At 41.8% G+C, this 8,863-nt stretch overlaps 1 long non-coding RNA gene across 1 annotated transcript; it reads left to right on the top strand.

Moving 5' to 3' along the window:
* The first annotated feature begins 5,113 nt into the window (after window positions 1-5,113).
* LOC131381082 (uncharacterized) lies at window positions 5,114-8,547 on the top strand. The gene is made up of 3 exons (XR_009209533.1): window positions 5,114-5,191; window positions 6,181-6,263; window positions 8,095-8,547. It is a non-coding gene; the product is annotated as an uncharacterized LOC131381082 (long non-coding RNA).
* The last annotated feature ends 316 nt before the right edge of the window (window positions 8,548-8,863 follow it).

Raw genomic sequence — 8,863 nt, 5'->3', positions numbered from 1 at the left:
TGAGGTACAAACAAATAAACCATCCGTGAAAATATAACCAGTGCAGCAATGGCATGCAGGGAATCCTAGTAAGATTGTTAAGTCAGATGTCTCATATAATGGGAGTTAAAGGAGATTTTTTGAAGGTTTTGAAATAACATGGGGAAGACGCCTGCCAGAAAAAGAAAAGGACTACTCTAGGGAACCAGACTGAGCAAAGAGCATTTCCGAAGACTCAGATGCATGAGGACATGTGACCGCAAGGCAGTTGGTATGAAAGAAAGAATTTAAGACTTGTTACAACACAGAAATGGAGCATTATGCAGCTTGGAGAGGTGTCACTAGCATTATCTATTGACGTTCACTCTTCCTCTCTCTGAAAAATCCCTAACATCTTGTATGCTCTTGGCCTTTCCTATAATTGCCAGGTAATCACTGCAGGATACAGAGCCGTTTATGATGGTGTCAAAGTTTCTCACATATCTCCCTAACTACATACTGCTCCCCACCTCTTCTGACTCAACTATTTTCTTGAAGGAAACCTGAGTACTTTTTTTTTTTTTTTTTTTTGAGAAGGAGTCTTGCACTTTCTCCAAGGCTGGAGTGCAGTGGCGTGATCTCAACTCACCTCGACTCACTTCAAGCTCCACCTCCCGGGTTCATGACATTCTCCTGCCTCAGCCTCCCAAGTAGCTGGGACTACAGGCACCCGCCACCACGCCTGGCTAATTTTTGTATTTTTAGTAGAGGCCGGGTTTCACCGTGTTAGCTAGGATGGTCTCGATCTCCTGACCTCGTGACCTGCCCACCTCTGCCTCCCAAAGTGCTGGGATTACAGGTGTGAGCCACTGTGCCCAGCGAGTACTTTTTAAATGTACATTTTCGTAATGAACATGATAGTCTACCCCTGTTTCTTGTAGCAGGACCAGCGCTATGATTTTCACAATATCAACCAACCAGGTGGGTCAAAACTATTTCCAGAATCCAATGTAAATGCCAAAAGGAAAATAAGCTAGGGAAAGACAGCACATCTTACCAAGCACTTTCACATCGCAGGAGAGGGCTTGTTGGCTGAGAATGTCTGTGGTGGGGAGCGTGTGCTCATTAGCCCAAGGCTATTGTCAAGTCCACAGTACATCTCTCATTGACTGATCGTGTAGCTGACCCTCAAAGTGCAAAGAACAGCATCAAAGTTGATTAGTATTACACAAGACACATCAATATAATTTGGCACAGGTTATAGCATGTCACCAATTATTTTTCTGAAAGAAGCTTCAAACTCTTTATCATGGCATTGAAAACTTCTGAAATCTGCATCTACCAACATGTCCAGTTTCCACAGCAATGCACATTGCACTCTGGCTGTAGTGGATGGCTGCCAATTTTCTAGGCGCAGCAGTTGCTTTCAACCCTCTGTGCTTTTTTTTTTTAAAGCTCTTTTCTCAGCACAGAACACAATATCATTTTCTGCCCATCATAAATTCCTCTGTTTCAAGCTCCAGGGTGAATGACATCTCTACCATAATAACTATTTTGTTCACTGTAGTCAGGATGCATCATGCCTTTCCTCTCACTTGTACTTCTATTACAGAACTTATTGAATTTTTGCTTGTTTTGATGGTAGAGGATACAGTCTAGCCCCACTGAAGACTAGAACTCATTTCAAAGATCTGTTTACTTAAGGACAGTCTGTTACTATCCCACATGTACACCCACCACATCTCTGTGGAAAAGAATGATCTTCCCGGAGAGAAACTAACCGAAAGAGGTAGACTCTTCTTGCATGGAAGCAGAGCAGCACTGCGGCTGAGGGACCTGGTTCTCTGCAGTGGTGGGGCGTGGAGGGAGCCATTGCTAACTGTTACATCATGTTACTGCCAAGTGGCGCGTGGAACCCATGGAAGAGAAACTGAACTGTGTCTTCAGATTCAGGTATGTTAGAAGGGATGGAATTGCAGGAAGGATTTTGCAATGCACTGTGAAAGGAACAAGAGGATTTCTAAGAGGAAAAATTAAATTCCATTTATGCCACTTTAAGTATGGCTGGAATTTGGCCAGTGTTGACACTAAGCAAGAGACCCAGGGAAAAAATGGAAATGGAGTTCTACTCTAGTATGACACCTACTTCTTGAATTCACTGTCCCCTTAATCCTCCTGAAAGTACCTCTAACACCCAGAGGGGACACAGATGCAGTAAATGGAAGGAAACACCACACTGAGGTCCAAGCAATTCCTTTGTGGGAGCTTCCCTTTCTCCTCTTCTTTCTTCTCCACAGGCCAGGACTCAAGAACAGAAGGCTGTTTTCCCACAGGACAGAGAAGAGGCAAGCGTGAAAGTCAAGAGTGAACAAATACCACCGCATGAGTGGATGGGGCAGAGCACAGGTGGGTCATGAGATAACGCTCCAGTAACACCCACATCAGAAAGTGATGGCGGAGAAAGGCAATGGCGGCCGCCACAGCAAGCACGCGGGCTGCACTGTGACGTGGGGGTGAGCCAGTATCATCATTAGGGTACTCCCATGGCGTCATAAGAAAGAGGGAAGCAAAACTGATATTCTGCAATTTGGCAGGCAGGTAGGAGCTGGGGGTTGAGTGGCTTTGAACCAATGGACCTGGATGCAAACTCTTAAAATGACCTTAGTAAGGCTCCTCACACTGGCAGAGCTGTGGAGACATTTGGGTTGCCTGAGTGCTATTTGCGGTATGTTTCATGAGTTTCCCTGACTTACGATGAGCCTGTTTGTATATGCACTATCTCTGCTTCTTGTTTTAGTCTTTCAAAATGGTATTTCAGGTAGGCCCTAAATAGAAATCTGCGTTTTTATGTAAAATAGTAACAGAAGATAATGGAATTCTAAACCACATAGATAACATTTCCATTTCAATCAAGAGTTTTCAAAATCTAATTTTAGATTAATTTTAATTTCTCATTGATTTCTTTAGTTCACATTTAGGGCATTTATGTCATGACAAAGGCTCCATTATAATGACTTTTCTTATTTTTGTAGCCCCATCTAGAGCTCTAGAGCCCTCGGCAGCCTGGGTCTTCACATAGTAATGACCCGTGTTTAGCTTATGCATATGTAGCCTCTGTTATTCAAATTGTAGTTGAATATCCAGAGGGCATTATTAGAAATCTCTCCCTCTCACTTCTTTTATTTTTCCTCTTAAAAAATTATGAATGTTACATTACAAATAAATTAATAAATATCAGATGTTTCATCACTTTTGTCCCTTTTACCGATTTTCTGTGATTTATCTCAGCCATGTATTGACCTCAACTCATTTTAAAAATAAGGGACATACCTGACTCCCACTGTATTTCATTTCAGAAATGAGTATTTTTCTCACTTTATTACAACTTTATTATTATTTGAAGATTATGTTGCATTTGGTTAAACTGTTTCCTTTCATCCAGTGGCCTTAGAAACACTTTGCTTTCTTTCAGAAAATAATTGATAAGAGAAACTTTGCTCTATTTCTCTTCCCAATCATTTTCTGAAATAAAACAATTAAAAAGGCATTGTGGATCATTAGGGTCATAATAAATACTCTTGGGCCATATCTTGCCTTTCTACTTGCTTCCACAGTGAAGAAAATAACTTGTTTCTTGGTATTAAAAATCAAACAAAAACAAGCCAAGGCCTTACTCGAAAAATTGAAAAGCTTAAATATCAGGATTACAATAACTCTATATTTCTGAAACTACGAATAACAAATTTTAACAAAATTTCTCTCTGTGTAACTAAGAACTTTCACTCATTGTGATTATATTTTGGCCATTTGATCTTTATTTCCTAGAGTTTAAAATCAAATTGATTTATTTTAATGTTGATAGTATTGAATGATTGATCAGATAACAAGATGTAGAGTTTTGACTTTTGTGATCTCTAGTTATAATTTCTGTGTTATTTTTGAGAGTATTGTTTTATAAAGACCATCCCAAAGAGTTCTTCAATTCCCTCTTCACAAAATAATTAAAAGGCACTGGAATTTGTGCTTTAAAAATTTGAGATAAATCACACATCCATAAGATATTCTGTATTCACTAAAATCTCCATGAATTAAAGTTTTGATAATGAAAGTTTTATTTCTACTTCTTGAAATGTCTACTGAATTCAGATATAAATAAAATCCTGTTTTGATACTCATTGATAATACTTCTAAAAGTATTAGAATATGTTGTCTTGTGAATAGTCTTTTGATTGAAGTGTAGTGTCTGTTTGGCATTTAAGTTCTTATATAGCCCAATAATAGTAGAAACACCAAATATGAGTAAAATTTTTGATCATGGAAGCTTATTTGTGTGTATATTTGACTTAAGGAATGTCACAGAAATTGTTCAGATTAAAACAAAGAACCTGAATTACCAATGCTAGTTAGCTTTGCTCTTTCTTTCATTCATTTGGTAATATATTATTGTTGCAGTATCTGCTAAAGATCTGGAGACATGGAAATAAGCAAAACTGATCAGGTTTCTGCTTCCATTCACTTTGCCATCTAGTGAATCACATTTGTCAATCTTTTTAAACCAGAGGCTGTTTAAAAAACGCATTCATGCCATGCCACCCAAGTGTCTGTTCATTTGACGGTGCTAAATAAAATAAAGATTATTTAGAAGTTAAACCTTAAAATTCACATTTATTAAAACTTCTTGAATGTCAACTACATGATAGCCACTGCCCAAATACTGGCATGTGTATGATGAGAAAAAAAGAAATATGAGTTTACACAATGGCAAAAAGTTGGATGAGACTGCATTTTTGTCCTAAGGTACTTCCAGCTAGTGAGGGAAACACACCAAAAGTAGGAAGTAACGATGGAATCTGTGACTCATGAAGAGAAAGCTCTAGAGTAGTTCAGAGAAGGGGTTTAGGCACAACTTCTGAGAGGCAGTGTATGTGGTTAGAACAGGGCTAAATCAGGTACACCTAGCCTTGAATTACTTCCTGGATGGGCACCATGGAGCAAATTACTTAATTGTAACTTCTTATCCTGTAAAATGAAGTAATAATATCTGCCTCATTAGGATTGTTGAGAGGATTAGATTTGATATGCTGTTTTTTTTTTGTTTTTTTTTTTTTGAGACACAGTCTCACTCTGTCACCCAGGCTGGAGTGTAGTGGTGTGATCTTGGCTCATTACAACTTCCACCTCCAGAATTCAAGCGATTCCCGTGCCTCAACCTTGCGAGTAACCGGGATTTCAGGTGCGCATCACCACACCCAGCTACTTTTTGTGTTTTTAGCAGGGATGGGGTTTTGCCATGTTGGCCAGGCTAGTCTCGAACTCCTGGCCTCAAGTTATCTGCCCACCTCGGCTGGAATTATAGGCACTAAATTAGTTTTTAACATAGCAAATTGACTGGCACTGAATAAACGTTAGCCAGCATCAACTTCATCATCGTCACCAGCATCATTATTATTATGATCGCCATCATCAACCTTACTCATATTTTGAAGGATACGTAGGAACTGGCTTTCCTGAGAGCAAGGAAGAGCCACCATGGGACTTAACAGCTGTAGAATGACAGGACCTTACTGAGAAAGTGCTAATAACCAACATCTAATGCAGATCTGGTTGGTTTTGTCCACTGTCAACCTGCACCTCCTCACACTGTCCTCACTTGCCTTTTCCTCCTAGACTTTTGCTTAAGCTCTTCTCCGGAGCAGCTCAGGGGCCCTACTGGGAGGCACATTCCTGCCTGCATTCATCAGCTCACCTTTCTTAGCAGCTCATTAGCCCCAAGGCTTTATTGTTTAAAAATCTCCTAAAACCTAAAGTATAATAATAATAAAAAAAAAATCTCAAACCCTAAGGATCTGTTCCCTGACTCCTAGATTAAAACAAATAATAGCTTTTACAAAAGGAAAATAAATAATGGATCTGAAAATGCAAATAGCATACATATAACTCCATCTGTACATGTGATCACATTTAGTCCTCACAATGCCTGAATCAATGTTCCATCAACCCCACGTTGTGGACAAAGAAACTGAGACTCCAAGAAGCTCAGGGGCAGCAAATGACAGAGTGAGGCCCTTAACTTGGGCAGAATGAACACCACCTACTGGCTTTTTGCACTGTGTTCTCTTATCATAAACATACAAGAAATCTGAATGCCTTCCTTGCTTTCACTCCTCATTCCTATTCCAGCACACTGACCACAGCCACCTTTACTCTTTCTCCTTCCTCTAGTTCATTCTGCAGACTGAGAAGTGTTCTAGATTCTTCCCCAGAGAAGCCTCTCATGGTGAAGACGGAGAACTCACATTGCACAGGTGGTGAAATACCCAGGTGTGGCACAGGTGGAGGGAGTGCCTGGGTGTGGCACAGGTGGTGGAATACCCAGATATGGTACAGGTGGTGGAATACCCAGGTGTGGCACAGGTGGTGGAATACCCAGGTATGGCACAGGTGGTGAAATACCTGGGTAAGGTACAGGTGGTGGAATACCCAGGTTTGGCACAGGTGGTGGAATACCCAGGTATGGCACACGTGGTGGAGTGCCCAGGTGTCGCACAGGTGGTGGAATATCTAGATATCAGGATGCTTTTTGTGTGACATCATAGATGATTTTTTTGTTGCTTTTTAAAAAACTTTTAATTAAAGTATAAAATAGATTAAAGAAAAGCAAACAAGCCATAGCCATGCGCTTTCCACAGAGGACCAGCCCTGCACCCAGAAACAGACCATCACCTGCACCTGAGCAGGCCATCCAGGCCCTCCCTGGCACCTTCTCCTGGCAATACCAGAGTGTTTGATATTACATTGTTAGATATATTTTGACATTAAATCAGACACAACTAATGCAATGTAACCTGTTTTATCCACATGGAAACAATTAACAAAACTTTAAAAAAATCATAAAACGAACAACTTAAATGTAAAACTCATTATGAAAAAGCTTAATTTTCCTGGAGAATGTAGGAAAGACTGCCACTGCCTGAGTGGCTCGGATCCACCTGGGGACAGCTCCCGACCAAAAGGCTTCTGCAGCAGCCTTCGGAAGAGCCTGGGCACCAGCACTGCGGCGCGGGTCTCCACGCTGGGACAGCGCCTCTGCACCCGCCACGAATCCCCCAGCCCAGGGCTGCACTGCCTGCACTGTCACTGTGAGGGGGACTTCTCACCCCTGTGATTGCGAGAGCACAGCCCCCTTGGTCCCAGGAAGAAATTCCCACTGCATTCTTCTACATTTCCCACCAAGATGTGTCAAAAAATACCATGATGCCGTGGCTCTTTCTCCCTGCTGGGGCCCCTGTGTCAGTGTCTCGCGGGCAACACCCACACCTCCTGGTGTCCTCGTGAGGTCATTTTCCTGCTCCCGGGTGGGCCCCTGTGTCAGTGTCTTGCGGGCAACACCCACATCTCCTGGTGTCCTCGTGAGGTCATTTTCCTGCTCTCTTACACAGAAATGCACACACACCACACATACATGCACACACACACCCATACCACACACACCACTGCATACAAAATATCACACACACCCACTGCACATACCACAACTCACATAGACACACAGCACACACACACTACACATGCTCCACACACACCAAACAGCCCCCACAACACACATATCCCACACACCTCACACTTAAAACTCCTCTCACAGCACCCCCAACACATTACATATACTTCACCACACACACACCATGTACAGCTCACACACTACATACACCATACACACATCATACATGCCACACACAAACACAAAGACAAACCCTACATTGTACACACATACCACATGCACCACACACACGCATACATTCACACACACATACACACTCACACTCATATCCCCACATTCACACACAGGCACACATTCACACACACACATTACACTTTGTCTGAAGGGTTTGCTTCAGACATTCTGGGTACCCCAGTTCAGAAGAATTATGTTCTCTAGCAAATGATGTGTGCTTTGTGGAGCAGGAGAGTTCCAGAAACAAAATGCACAACCCCAGGGGAGGATGCACTGACAGAGCCTCTCCTTGACTCCCAGCCTGAGCCCGACGCATGCGCTTTCTGCCTGCCTGGCTGCCCACCTCCCTTCCGTATCCTTCCTGTGAAATTTGTTTCTGATTTGCTTGCATTTTTTAATTTTAGCACAGACTTAGTGGGACGAAAGGGAGAATACCGCCTGAAGCATTCATCACACCCACCACACGCTCTGATGGTTCCCAGCCAACTCTAGAAAGAAAGAAAAAAATCTGTGCGAACACATACTCTAGAATCCGGAGCAAACTCTGCGAAAGAGAAGTGCTCTGCAGATCTGTCTTGTACGATGAACTTCGGGAGTCAGGTGAACTCCCGCCAGTGGATGGAGACCTGGTGCAATCGCTTCCCTGGATATAATTGTTTTTCATGGTGAGACGATTACTTTAACGCGAAATCTCCTAGTGTAAACAATCCTCGGGATGGCTAATGTCGTAACAAGGCGATTGTTCCAAGTACCGCAGTGGGAGCTGCCTCAAAACTTGTGTTTAAATTTGTGGGGTTACATTAGGGAAATCATCACGATTACCTCAGTTTGTTGATAAAAGATATTATGATGAATGACACAGAGAGGTCTTATATTTCTAAAGTACCATCGTTTTTGCAGAGATACGTGGTATCTTCACAAGCATGTTATAAAGTGTCATAAATAATTAAAATTAAATTTCATTTGTCCAAGGGCAATAAAGAAATTGCACTTGGTAATGAAATCTCCATGTAGTTTTATCTTAATCTCCTTAATTTACTGGACAGCAAAATTTACCAGATGGTTGCATCTTCCTGTTACTAACATAAATAGTGAAGTTGTACTAGGTGTACTCGAGCCCACTGTAGGTCACAAATAGTGAATGTCAGCACTAAATAATATACTTCCCTGAAA

This window comes from Hylobates moloch, unplaced genomic scaffold (genome assembly GCF_009828535.3).
Source record: "Hylobates moloch isolate HMO894 unplaced genomic scaffold, HMol_V3 SCAFFOLD_13, whole genome shotgun sequence".
Classification (NCBI taxonomy): domain Eukaryota; kingdom Metazoa; phylum Chordata; class Mammalia; order Primates; family Hylobatidae; genus Hylobates; species Hylobates moloch.
The sequence above is the reverse complement of the archived record's forward strand: the minus strand, read 5'-3'. Positions and strand labels throughout refer to the sequence as shown.